This window comes from Branchiostoma floridae, chromosome 16, assembly GCF_000003815.2.
Source record: "Branchiostoma floridae strain S238N-H82 chromosome 16, Bfl_VNyyK, whole genome shotgun sequence".
Classification (NCBI taxonomy): Eukaryota; Metazoa; Chordata; class Leptocardii; order Amphioxiformes; family Branchiostomatidae; genus Branchiostoma; species Branchiostoma floridae.
Genome location: NC_049994.1, coordinates 1,894,382 through 1,907,592, shown reverse-complemented (window position 1 = coordinate 1,907,592; position 13,211 = coordinate 1,894,382). Strand labels below are relative to the sequence as shown.

The 13,211-nt window shown below is 42.0% G+C and overlaps 1 long non-coding RNA gene across 1 annotated transcript; it reads left to right on the top strand.

Moving 5' to 3' along the window:
* Positions 1–1,177: 1,177 nt before the first annotated feature.
* Positions 1,178–4,204, top strand: LOC118432697. Its single transcript, XR_004833117.1, has 4 exons — positions 1,178–1,360; positions 1,611–2,942; positions 3,479–3,637; positions 3,972–4,204. It is a non-coding gene; the product is annotated as an uncharacterized LOC118432697 (long non-coding RNA).
* Positions 4,205–13,211: the final 9,007 nt, after the last annotated feature.

Genomic DNA, 13,211 nt, shown 5'->3' with positions numbered 1-13,211 from the left:
CAGTACGGGAACAAGCCGCTAGGGAGGCCAAAATCTAATCGTTTTTAATTAAGTAAGACCTTCCCACATACTACACATTAAAGAATTGGTTCTAAATCACTCGTTCGATGACAACAGGCCTTCCGCACGCGGACGCAGATAGAGCTTGTCCTGTGTTGGAAAGCCCGTTTGAACGATCGCTTGAGCCCGATCCTTAATTCGCTCATGTGAACCAACCAATCAGCGCCATCGTCCAAAATTTGGACGATTCCAAACGTTCCGGGGTCCCAGACGGAACAGCAGAGAAGCGAAATATATAATGTATAATGAATTTTAGAGCTAGAAGCGGCCGTATATAGTATATAATGAACGTTGGAGCAAACTACTTTCTATATGGTACATGGCTAAGTCGGGAGAGAGTCGGGAGAGTTGGGAGCTAGATTCAGCTTTGTGTAAGCTAGGCTTTAGACTGCTCCATGGTAGTGTACAATTAATTTAATCATTTCAGATAACCAATCACACACGTGCATTCTTTTGACCAATTAAACTATAGGGATTTTTCAGACTAGACCAATCATGGACGAGCAGACCCTGTGCTCACCTGTTGGAATCCCCGCCAGTCTGTCTGAGTGTCGCGCCATTGTCTGCTGTCTGAAGTGACGGACTTTATATATACATCGCAGCTTCTCAATACAGAACAACGCAACGGCCGCTATGTGACAGAGCTCTTTGTACTTTCAGCGTTCTACCTTAGACAACAGGTTAGTAGGTAGTCTCCAGGCAGACGTGTCAGATTGATAAAAATAGAGAAGAATTTAGCCAAATAGGGACAAATAAGTTACTATGGGTTTTTAGTCAGGCTTTTGTAGTATATCCAGCTAACACCCGCGGTCGAACAGTTTACTCCTAGGCCAGTTATAACTCGTACTAGACTTTTATTCCTACCTTGGCAAAATTCCCCTATTACTATTCGGTCAGGCGGGAGTCTGGTAGAGACTAGTTATTAGGGTCGTTCTTCACAAAGTGCCTGTATGTATGTTTGATTTACGCTTTAACGTTACACTTGTCAGACCAATGTGATGCCAATAATCGGTAACTTAACGATTAATTCCTTTGTGACCGTCAGTGGATACAGAAAACGCAGCCGTGAGACACGATTCCATGAGCTAAACTATTTATATGCCCTCAACATAGCAGCACACCCAGATTTCAACCTGATGGCAGCCATCCACCCGAGACGACTTCGTTCCCTGGGCCACGTTCTCCGCATGGACCCGTCAGGCCTATACGTGTGCGGAGGAGAAAACCCGGCTGAAGGTTCCCTCCTGATGGACTGTGAACACTTACCTTTCGACCTCTTGGCCAGACAAGCCAGGAATAGGTGGGTGTGGAATGCTTAAGTTGATAAGATAAAATGACTTCATATAAGAACGGTCTATAGACATGTAGCATAGGACCCACGGTCTAAGAAATGTGAATTATATAGTATTACATATAGATATACGTCCTCAAGGCTACAAAAAACGCCGACACAGCAGGACTTGTTATGTAAGGCATCCTTGTGCCTTATCTATTGCTTTAATTTGTATTGACGTTTCGATCTAATTCTTATTTTACTTTCTTGCTTCCAGGATATCAGTATTGGAGCCATCAAGCCAGGATCAACCGCCTGCAGCTATCCAGGGTGGGACTTTTGGTGACGTCCAGATAGATCGGTGCTCGTGTGTACGTCAAGCCCTACCAGAGGACCTGAAACTAAGTTAAGTTCTTGTGTGTCACGGCTTCAGGAAGGGTCTGTCCTGCGAGAGCCAGCTGGTGCTAACCCTCCAAGACCTGGACAAGAGCATGGACCAGAACAAACAGGTCGATGCCGCGGTGCTTGATTTTAGCAAAGCATTCGATACCGTGCCTCACGAACGTCTACTGAGCAAGCTCGAGCACTATGGCATTTCTGGCCTCCTTCAGTCTTGGCTTAGGGACTTCCTTACGGAGAGAGCCCATAGGGTTGTCTTTGACGGTGGAACGCCAAGGTCACATCTGGAGTTCCGCAGGGTACTGTGTTAGGCCCTCTACTCTTCCTGCTCTATATTAACGACCTACCCGATTCCGTAGACTCACATGTTCGACTATTTGCTGACGATTGTTTGATTTATTGCCTAGCCTTAGCTTAGCAAGCTCTTTGTTGGTGTAAGGTGCTTGAGTGTGTTTTGTTGACATGCCGAGTGATGATGCTGGTAGGGTTTTATATTCGGATACTTTGTAAATTGAGGCTCATTTTGAATTCGGGGCTTTAGCTCTTTCTGTGGTGTACAGGTCGGGTGTATGGCTGATTTTGTTTCTGAAGGTTTCTGTGACTGTGTCGATAGTCTGGATTGCATTCGGTCAGTTTGTAAGTTCTGTTTTGTAGTAAACAGGGTCTTCCCTGGTTAACTCACTACCTGTTCTTCTTTCTGTTTTTTTATGTCGTGGTCACTGGTTGTCGGGACTTCCTTGACCATTACATAAGCTGCCTGTGTCGTTATCTTGGGTCCCGAACCAAGAGAGCGACACCGGCCAGAAAGGAAGACAGGTGAATGAAATCATAGTAGTTGATTTTTTCTTCTTTAGAAACACTTTCCCGGCGTCGACACAGTCACAGAAACTGAATCAGCTATGTACTGGGCTTGGTATACCATAGAAACAAAACTTGCTTTCGAAATTTAAACCGAAACAAACAGCAACATTTATTGAGATTTCATCAAAGCGCACTCAGCCTCCTGCCACCCATCATGAGATCATGATTCTTCCAGCTATTTCTATTTTAAATTTTGTAGTTTAATTTTGTCTCGTCTTTTCTACCGAGGATCATTGCACCGTAGGAAGACATGCCTGGACGTGGGAAAGGTGCTAAGGACTGGTGAAGGAAGGTGCCGAACATGCATGAACAAAAGGGACTTCGCAGTCTTTCCTGCACATATGACAAGGTATCATACTGTATTGTGTGAAAACAGTTTTTCACTATAGGACAACATTCTTTGTCAATGATTGACTTTTCATTTGTGTTGGAAAGTTTAAGCAAGGAGATTTGGCCTCCTTGGAAGGCCTAAAAAATTAGGTGAATGTGCACCCATTTTTTTTGTGGGTGCATCGGTGCCCCTAAATATTTCCATAGGTTGGCGTAAGGATATCAAAGTATACAGCATATTCTTGACATCTAAGTATAAGAAAGATAATAAAATGTCTGTCACAACATGTTTAGGAATTCGAAGTTAGAATTTGGGTTTATCAATATTTTCAATTCAATGCTCCAAAACTGGGCGTACCACGTCGACATCGAGTGTCACAAACTGACAGAGTTCCGCTAGTGACCAAGGTGGCATTAGTCCTTCCCGACAAAGGCAACCTATTGTTACTGCATTTTGTTAACAAATTTTACATGCCAAGGGATAGGCGTTCAGTCTTTTGTATTTGTTACAGTGGTAGTAAGGGGGCTTATGTATGTCTCTTTCAAATATCACAGGAATGTGTACGAAATGTGACAGTGGTCCTGGCGGAAGGCGTCTTGGTGCCTCGTTGTGGGTTTCCTTGGAAGTCTTCATCAGCTTCGTCAGAAGACATTCCATGACTTTATGTTTAGATGTCTTGATGGACATGGGACCTTTCCCAGACATTTGACAAGGTATTGTATTGTGTGAAAGCAGGATTTAAGTGACAATAGCTGTGTTGGTAGCATTCATTATAATAAAGGTTCTGTGACTATGCTAATACATTCAGATTTGTAATTGTAGTGCAGACTGTCAATAAATCCCTTCGCGTCGGCAAGTGTAAGTTTACAGTTTAATTTATGGTCTTGTACAATGTTAGCACAAAGTGTTTTTTTCTCTCACTTACCTGACTTGTAATTCTTTTCTATCGCTGATCTGACTTCTATCTGGTCACTGACGTTTAGTGTTTGTTACATCAGTGGTAAGGCAGCTGATACATGTTTGTTTCTTTTATCGTCTTTTCTACAGCAATGTCTGGACTTGCTAAGGGAAGGTGGGCAGAGGAGGTGCCAGGCGTCACAGCCACGAAAGCGCATCACAACACCCGGAGAGACAATGCTCCTGGCAGAAGGCGTCTTGGTGCCTCCTCTCGTTGTGGGTTTCCTTGGATGTCTTCATCAGCTTCTTCAGAAAACTTTCTATATGAAATTATGTTGTGATGCCTTAATGGACAATGGGACCTTTCCAGACATTTGACAAGGTATTGTATTGTGTGAAAAAAGATCTTTATTGACACGACAAAAGTACAGCGACTTTCGTACGGTCTACATGTATAACAACTACTTACAGTACAACTAAACACATATATATGGATATCTATCTTAAATTGCATTAGCCATGTTGGTGGTAATAAAAACATTGAAGTAACATCCAAGATGTCCTAGTTATATATCACAGCCCCATTCGCTATTAGACAGGCGTTGAACCTTGTGTGTTTGTTGCAGTGGTGTTGGGGGAATGATGCGTGTCTGTTTCTTTTACAGATTTGTTAGCAATGTCTAGCTACGTCGTACGAGAGAAAAGGAGCTGGGGAATAGAGTGTAAAGCGTCACCGTTACTGAGGGTGCTTCGTGACAATATCCAGTGCATCTCCAAGACAAGGAGGTGCAGTCTTTTCTAGACATATCATATGGTGTACTTTTTGTTGTTGCAGTTGTAGAATAACAATATTTGTCAATGAACGATTTATGTCCTTGTGACTAGAAAGTAAATGAATTGTGAGATTGCAATCATTGCTTTAACTGAACAAACAATACCCTCTGTACGTCCTGAGGGTATTGTTGGAAGGACTGATCACAACTTCTCGGTTGATGTTAAGGTGCTTGAGTGGGCTTTGTTGACATGCTGAGTTTTGTAGCCAGTAGTTGGTCAGGACATTTTGTGAATGGAGGCTCCTTTTGCACTCAGCCTGTTTTATGTTTTATATTTCTGTTTCATGTTGTGGTCAGTGGTAGTCAGGAACCTCTCTGCCTCGTGATGTTATCTTGGGTCCGGAACCAAGAGAACGACACAGGCCAGAAAGGAAGACAGTCGATATTAGTAGTTATCGACACAGTCACAGAAAGGAAATCGATGCAGAATGCAAAGTGTACACCGTTACAGTCATCACGTATGGTGTTAGATGTATGTAGCTAAGCTTCAAGAAGAATCCAGTTGTTGTCAATATTGCCGGTCCATTGTACAGAGGTCTATTGTAGCCATTTAAATCAATCCTTTGGAAATTTCCCTACCTAAGGCTAAATAGGCTGGCGCTGTCACTAACACAATGACACACACACGCACACACTAACTGACTAACAGACTAACCCCACCAAACACACACAAACATCAGCGCAAATGCCTTCAAAAACTTGCTATGATTCTTTTAGTTCAAAGGCTACCTCTATACCATGTACCGGCAATATGAAATTACTGAATCTAGGCTCTTTTATCCATATCCTAGACTAGAGTAAGGATAATTGTTAATCTAAATAGGTTATAAGTTTTATGTTCAATTCATCATGTTTTAATGCTATGGTATTTCTTGTGTGGTTTTGAAATGTTTATACTTGCATTTATCTATTTTGCCAATAAATGCTATTGAACAAGTATGTTGAATCAGATGTGTAGTGTTTGTTTTACATTAGACTTGAAATGAGATGGATTGGTGCTCCCGTCCCACAACCTCGACCAGACGCAAAATGGACGTCCCCCTCACTCCCTTTACCCCCTGTGGAACGAATGGTGCACCCCTCACCTGACCCTGAATGAAATGGTCTCTTCTCCCCACAACCTTAGCCCTTGTGAAATGAATGGCCCCTTCTCCCTACACTCTTACCCCCTTGTGAAATGAATGGCCCCTTTTCTCTACACTCTTACCCCCTTGTGAAATGGATGTCCCCTCCCTTGCCTGACCCTGAATGAAATGGTCTCTTCTCCCCACACCCTTAACTCCTTGTGAAATGGATGGCCCCTTCTCCCCACACCCTTCGCCCCTTGTGAAATGGATGACCCCTTCTCCACACACCCTTAGCCCCTTGTGAAATGGATGGCCCCTTCTCCCCACACCCTTTGCCCCTTGTGAAATGGATGGCCCCTTCTCCCCACACCATTTGCCCTTGTGAAATGGATGGCCCCTTCTCCCCACACCCTTAGCCCCTTGTGAAATGGATGACCCCTTCTCCACACACCCTTAGCCCCTTGTGAAATGGATGGCCCCTTCTCCCCACACCCTTTGCCCCTTGTGAAATGGATGGCTCCTTCTCCCCACACTCTTTGCCCCTTGTGAAATGGTTGGCCCCTTCCTTTAACCCCTTGTGAAATGGATGGCTTCTTCTCCCTACACCCTTTGCCCCTTGTGAAATGGATGGCTCCTTCTCCCTACACCATTTGCCCCTTGTGAAATGGATGGCTCCTTCTCCCTACACCATTTGCCCCTTGTGAAATGGATGGCCCCTTCTCCCCACACCATTTGCCCCTTGTGAAATGGATGATCCTTTCTTCCCACACCCTTAACTTCTTGTGAAATAGATGAACCCTCCCATGCCTGACCCTGAGTAAAATCAAGTAAACAAGAAAGGCCAACATTTGTTTTAGAGCAAATATAGCATATTTCCACCATACATACAAAATTACCCATGTGCGAACATGGAGGGCCTCATGCAACTCTTCTGCTTAGAAATGATTTCAACTAAACACCCTTTTGCCCAAAAATGAATCTTAAAAAGTTTCCCGCGTGCAAGAATAGATAATTACAGACAGTGCATTCCATGTAAAGAGGTGAAATAGACTAGTCCAAAAACACTACCTGCGGCATTGCTGAAATATGAACATGTTGGTTAAATGGATCCCACATCCTTTGATTTAAGATAACCCCTGGTGAAATGAATGGTGGTTCTTTTTCCACACCCTTACCCCCCCCCCCTGGTAACATGAATAATCCATCCCTTGCATGAACCTTTACAACATGTGAAATGGGCGGCCCCCTTTCCAAGAACCTTTAACAGTAGTTTAGTTTGTGCTTGACAGTGTTAAGGCTGAGAGTAAGTGGTAAAGGTTTGGGCCCCCTGGCGGCATGTTTTGTTAATTCAGAGGCCAGTTTACTGTTAAGAAGGACATGATTTTTTGTATGTAGCATCATGTTTTGGTCTACACATCCGACAGCAAAAATGCATGGTAATGCGACCACTGACCCGCTAAGGTTATTATGATCCAGCACAATCTTGTACTTTTTCTCTGGATCTTCTGACACATCCCCCCTGCGATAGCTCTCAGGACTGCAGGTCCCAGTCGACCAAGAGACGGCCCTAATTATTGTTATATTAATTAGGATGTTTTCCCCTATATCTTTATTTCGTACTCTGTGTAATAGTTGCTGCCGTACATTCTACCGTGTACAATTGTCGTGCAATTAATTTCATTCATACATACATATATGGACTATCAAGGCAAGGACATCAGAGACAAGGGGTGTCTATGACAACATCAAAAAGTTGATAATATGGAGGAAAAGGGATGCCTGAGAAACTAAAACTGAATTAAAACCAAACCATCACGCGTATACCCAGCCATTACAACTCCAGCGAAGCATCCTTACATACAGCAGAAAGATAGAACACATTGAAATCGTGCCAATATATGTTTGAAACTATTCCTAACATAAACTTCGAACGCCAATTAATATGCATTGCAGTTGTTTTGTATTTTGCGGCTGCAGTCAGAAGATTGGACGTTGGAATCTTGGAATGAAGATTTGCCATGCCATAACTCAAGAACCTCTTGATGGATTAAAATGGTATTTGGTATATGGGTAGGAGTTGGGAAGACGAAGTTTAGGGTCAATTTTGGTACTGTGACCTTGGTACTGCAACAAAACTTCGATTTCTTTTTTATCTTTTGACCTGGACATGCTTTGGCCTTGATTGTATGGTGGTAGATAGCTTGTGATATCAGGAAGAAGTGATGTATATTTGGGCCCCCTAGCGGCTTGCTAGCTCTGGAACTGCAGGGGCAATTTTGTCAAAATCATCCAAGGATCATAATGAAGTATAGGGACGATGGACTTCCATGATATTTAGCATGCAGGTATCTTTGACAGAGATGTACATAATGAAGTTCAAATTATGCAAATGTGGACTTAATTTGCATGCTTAATTTATGAGAAAAGACTATATGTACATTGCTTTCCATTACAGTTTGTGGTAGGTGGACGATTAGCCGATATCAATTATGCAAAAAAAGTTCCTGATTTGCATAATATTGCATAAAATTAATGTGAAAGGGGCCTAATTCATGTAGTAAGTGATTGGATTGTCAAAATTGTGACCCGTGTTAGTTAAAGGTGTACATAATCAAGCATAAATTATGTGAAAGTTATTTGCATAATAAGATTATCTCATGGAGGTATGAGGTCTCCGAACTTTTGTTTCGTTGTTCATATATTGATGGTTTTCAGCGCCAAGGACAGACTTAGTTGTTCATGTTTCGATGGTTTTCAGCACCAAGGACAGGTCTAGTTGTTCATGTATTGATGGTTTTCAGCACCAAGGACAGGTCTTGTTGTTTATATATAATGGTGCTTTTCAGCACCAAGGACAGATCTAGTTGTTTATATATAATGATGGTTTTCTGCACCAAGGACAGGCTTAGTTGTTCATGTTTCGATGGTTTTCAGCACCAAGGACAGGTCTAGTTGTTCATGTATTGATGGTTTTCAGCACCAAGGACAGGTCTTGTTGTTTATATATAATGATGCTTTTCAGCACCAAGGACAGATCTAGTTGTTTATATATAATGATGGTTTTCTGCACCAAGGACAGGCTTAGTTGTTCATGTTTCGATGGTTTTCAGCACCAAGGACAGGCTTAGTTGTTCATGTTTCGATGGTTTTCAGCACCAAGGACAGGTCTAGTTGTTCATGTATTGATGGTTTTCAGCACCAAGGACAGGTCTTGTTGTTTATATATAATGGTGCTTTTCAGCACCAAGGACAGATCTAGTTGTTTATATATAATGATGGTTTTCTGCACCAAGGACAGGCTTAGTTGTTCATGTTTCGATGGTTTTCAGCACCAAGGACAGGTCTAGTTGTTCATGTATTGATGGTTTTCAGCACCAAGGACAGGTCTTGTTGTTTATATATAATGGTGCTTTTCAGCACCAAGGACAGACTTTGTTGCTCATGTATTGATAGGGTTCAGCACCAAGGACAGACTTAGTTGCTCATGTGTTGATAGTGTTCAGCACCAAAGACGGGCTTAGTTGCTCATATATTGATAGTGTTCAGCACCAAGGACAGACTTAGTTGATCATGTATTGATAGTGTTCAGCACCAAGGACAGACTTAGTTCCTCATGTATTGATAGTGTTCAGCACCAAGGACAGACTTAGTTGCTCGTGTATTGATGGTGTTCTGCACCAAGGACAGACTTAGTTGATCATGTATTGATAGTGTTCAGCACCAAGGACAGACTTAGTTGCTCATGTATTGATAGTGTTCAGCACCAAAGACGGGCTTAGTTGCTCATATATTGATAGTGTTCAGCACCAAGGACAGACTTAGTTGATCATGTATTGATAGTGTTCAGCACCAAGGACAGACTTAGTTCCTCATGTATTGATAGTGTTCAGCACCAAGGACAGACTTACTTGCTCATGTATCGATAGTGTTCAGCACCAAGGACAGGCTTAGTTGTTCATGTATCGATAGTGTTCAGCACTAAGGACAGGTCAAGTTGTACAAATATTGATGGTTTTCAGCACCCAGGACAGCCTTAGGATCAGTACCATGTCTCACTCCCATAGCCCGACAGATTAGATTTTATTGAGAAATCGTGACAACATTTTTAAAAAGAAAAATTGAGTACGATTTTATTCATAAATATGAGTGCTATAGTGGCCCAGCAAGTAACAATACTTCATTCATGCAAAATACACATACTTCCTTGCATACAGTATCCTTGTGTCGACTACACAACGATTGGCAGGAGAGTAATAGTGAGTAATAGTATTTTGAATCGTAAAACAAAGAGTACATTGTAAACTGGACATCTTCATTATGAGAAAAATTTCAAAATTGTGACAAAAGATGTATTGCCGCGTAGCAAGCAACATCACCACGCCCCCTTGTTTACATGTATGCCGACTCTGGCCTCCCTGACATTCATGTGAAACCTAAGATGCCTCAAAACACCCTCTGAACACAAACAAGATGTAGCGGCTTTCTGTGTTTGTTCTGTCAGTTTCAGTGGACAATTCCACGTGTGTATTATTATTTTTCTATTCAATGATCTTCTATCTATCCATCTACAATTTTTACATGGGCAAGAGGGAAGGCAAGGCATTTAATGCAGGTTAGGCTTGAAACTAACGTGATAATAATAGTAAACAAAAAGAACTTGGCTGCCTAGTCCTGCTATGTTCTAAAATCTTCAGAGAAACTGGATACCCAAGTGATTGATACATTTTGCAACTATAAACGAACGGCGCGTGGCTAGCGTCTAAACAATGAACTTTTATTTCTTTTAAACCTCGAAAAAGAGTGTACGATATAGTGAAGGGTGAGCAATAAGAAATGCCGGAAAAATGCTCATTTAAACTAACATTCCGGCGTAGAAAACGTCAGTGAAAATTGCAACTCTTGGGTTCCTGGAGGTGGTCGCCATGTTCATGCCCATTGCTCACATATCCAGCCGGCAAACAAACAATTTGATATGTAACAATAAGGAAAGAAGGGAGAAATCTGTCGGAATCAAGAATGGCAACTTCATGACCAATTCGTAAAAAAACAAAACAATTTTTCATTTCTGAGATTATGACAACCAACCTTGCTTGCACAAAATTCCAGTACATTTTGTAAAAAATCGGATCGAGCAGTTGATACCTTTTATATAGTTCACAGGTCCTATAAATGTATTCCTCGGAGTGGGTGCCCTAAAATAGTGCAATGTAAGATAGAAAACGACTGCCTGTACGTACATTTGTAGCATTAGAAAAATCCCATTCAAACAGCCAAACATACCTACGACAGTTAAGTGACGAAATTTAATCTAATACCAAGGATATTAGCGTGTAATTTTCGGCAGCCGCACACAAGGTCGGATGTGCACAATACTAAAATTTGCAGTAATGCGGTAAGTTAATGGTAACACGATGAAAAGTTCCGCCACCGGGGCCATCAGCTGCCTTAAGGGCCCCAAAACAGGCCAGGGTCCAATTTCCATTGAAAGTCAATGCAAACTGGACCCCAAAGTCCCTAAACCTGGATTGTAGACAAGGAAAGTACCACCTGAGAGAACCGCACACCTGGATTCATCCATTTCCCAGAGCCGGATCGCAAGACGATAAAAAGTTCCGCCACCGGGGCCATCAGCTGCCTTAAGGGCCAAAAAACAGGCCAGGGTCCAATTTACATTGACTTTCAATGCAAATTGGACCCAAAAGTCCCTAAACCTGTATTGTAGACAAGGAAAGTACCACCTGAGAGAACTGCACACCTGGATTCATCCATCTCTTAGAGCCGGATCGCAAGACCAGGAAAAGTTCCGCCACCGGGGCGACCAGCTGCCTTAAGGGCCAACAAAACAGGCCAGGGTCCAATTTCCATTGAAAGTCAATGCCCTTCGACACGTGCAAGTCCCTAAACCTGGATTGTAGACAAGGAAAGTTACCACCTGAGAGACTGCCACCTGGATTCATCCATCTCCCAGTTCCGGACCGCAAGACGATCAAAAGTTCCGACGTCACCGGGGCGACCAGCTGCCTTAAGGGCTTAAAAACAGACCAGGGTCCAATTTACATTGAGAGTCAGTGCCAATTGGACCCTAAAGTCCCTAAAACTGGATTGTAGGCAAGGAAAGTACCACCTGAGAAAACTGCACACCTGGATTCATCTATCTCCCGGAGCCGGATCGCAAGACGATGAAAAGTTCCGCCACCGTGGCCATCAGCTGCCTTAAGGGCCCACAATATCTATTTTTGTTGTTGTTTTTTTGTCAAAAATGCACTGGCCAGTTTATACCTCAAAAGCTTTCTTGTTTCATTTGATATACACGATTCTTTCGTCTAGCAACCAGAACATCGAAACCCAGTTTTTCCTTTTGCTATTTGATAGTCTGAAATTGTCCTCAGCTATTTTGCATTTAAATTCATAAGTACGGTATAAAAAGTGATTTTAACATTTTCCTTTCAGTGTCTACAGTGGATACTATATGAAACGTCTGACCGTTTCCAAAAACATATTCAGTTGCTTTCAAGAGTAACTGTTATTTGGCGTATCGTATTTACCTTACATTGATGTCTAACTTCCATCGTCATAACACTAAGTAGCCCTTCCAATCTTGGTAAACAAAAGTTTTGTCAGCGTTTGGAATAATATTTTACAAAAAAAACATGTCTCCCTTTTGCTCTAAATTCATATATCATTATACTAAGTAGTCATTCTTCTGGCAAACATAGTTTTGGCAGCGCTTGCAGTGATAATGTACAAAAAAAGCATTCCTTTTTGGTGCTCTAGATTCATATAAACATAAACATACACATAAAGATAAACATAAGTAGGCGTTCTTCTGGCCAGTAATAGTTTTGCCGGCTCTTGCAATAATACTGTACAAAAACATTCCTTCTCGGTGCTCTAATTTCATATGAACATTACACTACGTATTGCTTCCTCTTGTAAAATAGCTTTGCCAGCGCGTTCAACGATATTGTACGAACAAGTAGAGTTCCACGAATACATATCTTTGTCAAATGATGTCAAGTGGTCGATTTCTAGATTTGAATGAAATCTCATTATTCTTTCATAGCCTATACTGTACGTTTGATGATATCAATCACAACCTAAGGTATGTGCAATTACAATGCACATCCAGCACCATCTGCTCAAATTATTCCCTTCCAAAGGTAACAACAAAACCACCAACTGTAATTCTAAATAAGCCGCCAGGGGCCCAATCTTACCACACTCCCATCCTGCCCCAAGACATATCCACTCATAAAAAGTATGAGCCTCAAACTTAAGAATAGTTTTACTTCCAACTCTGCTACCCGGGCCCGCTGCAGTACCGTAGCTCGCCGCCCATTATCGAATTTCCCCCTCTTTTATGCAACCCTACCAAGCCACCAAATATCATGCAGAAACGTCCAAATAAAACTGAAAACGTAATCGTCTTGGCTAGGATAAAAAGCATTTCTTTTCGGTGCTATATATTCATATATACATGGAACTACATG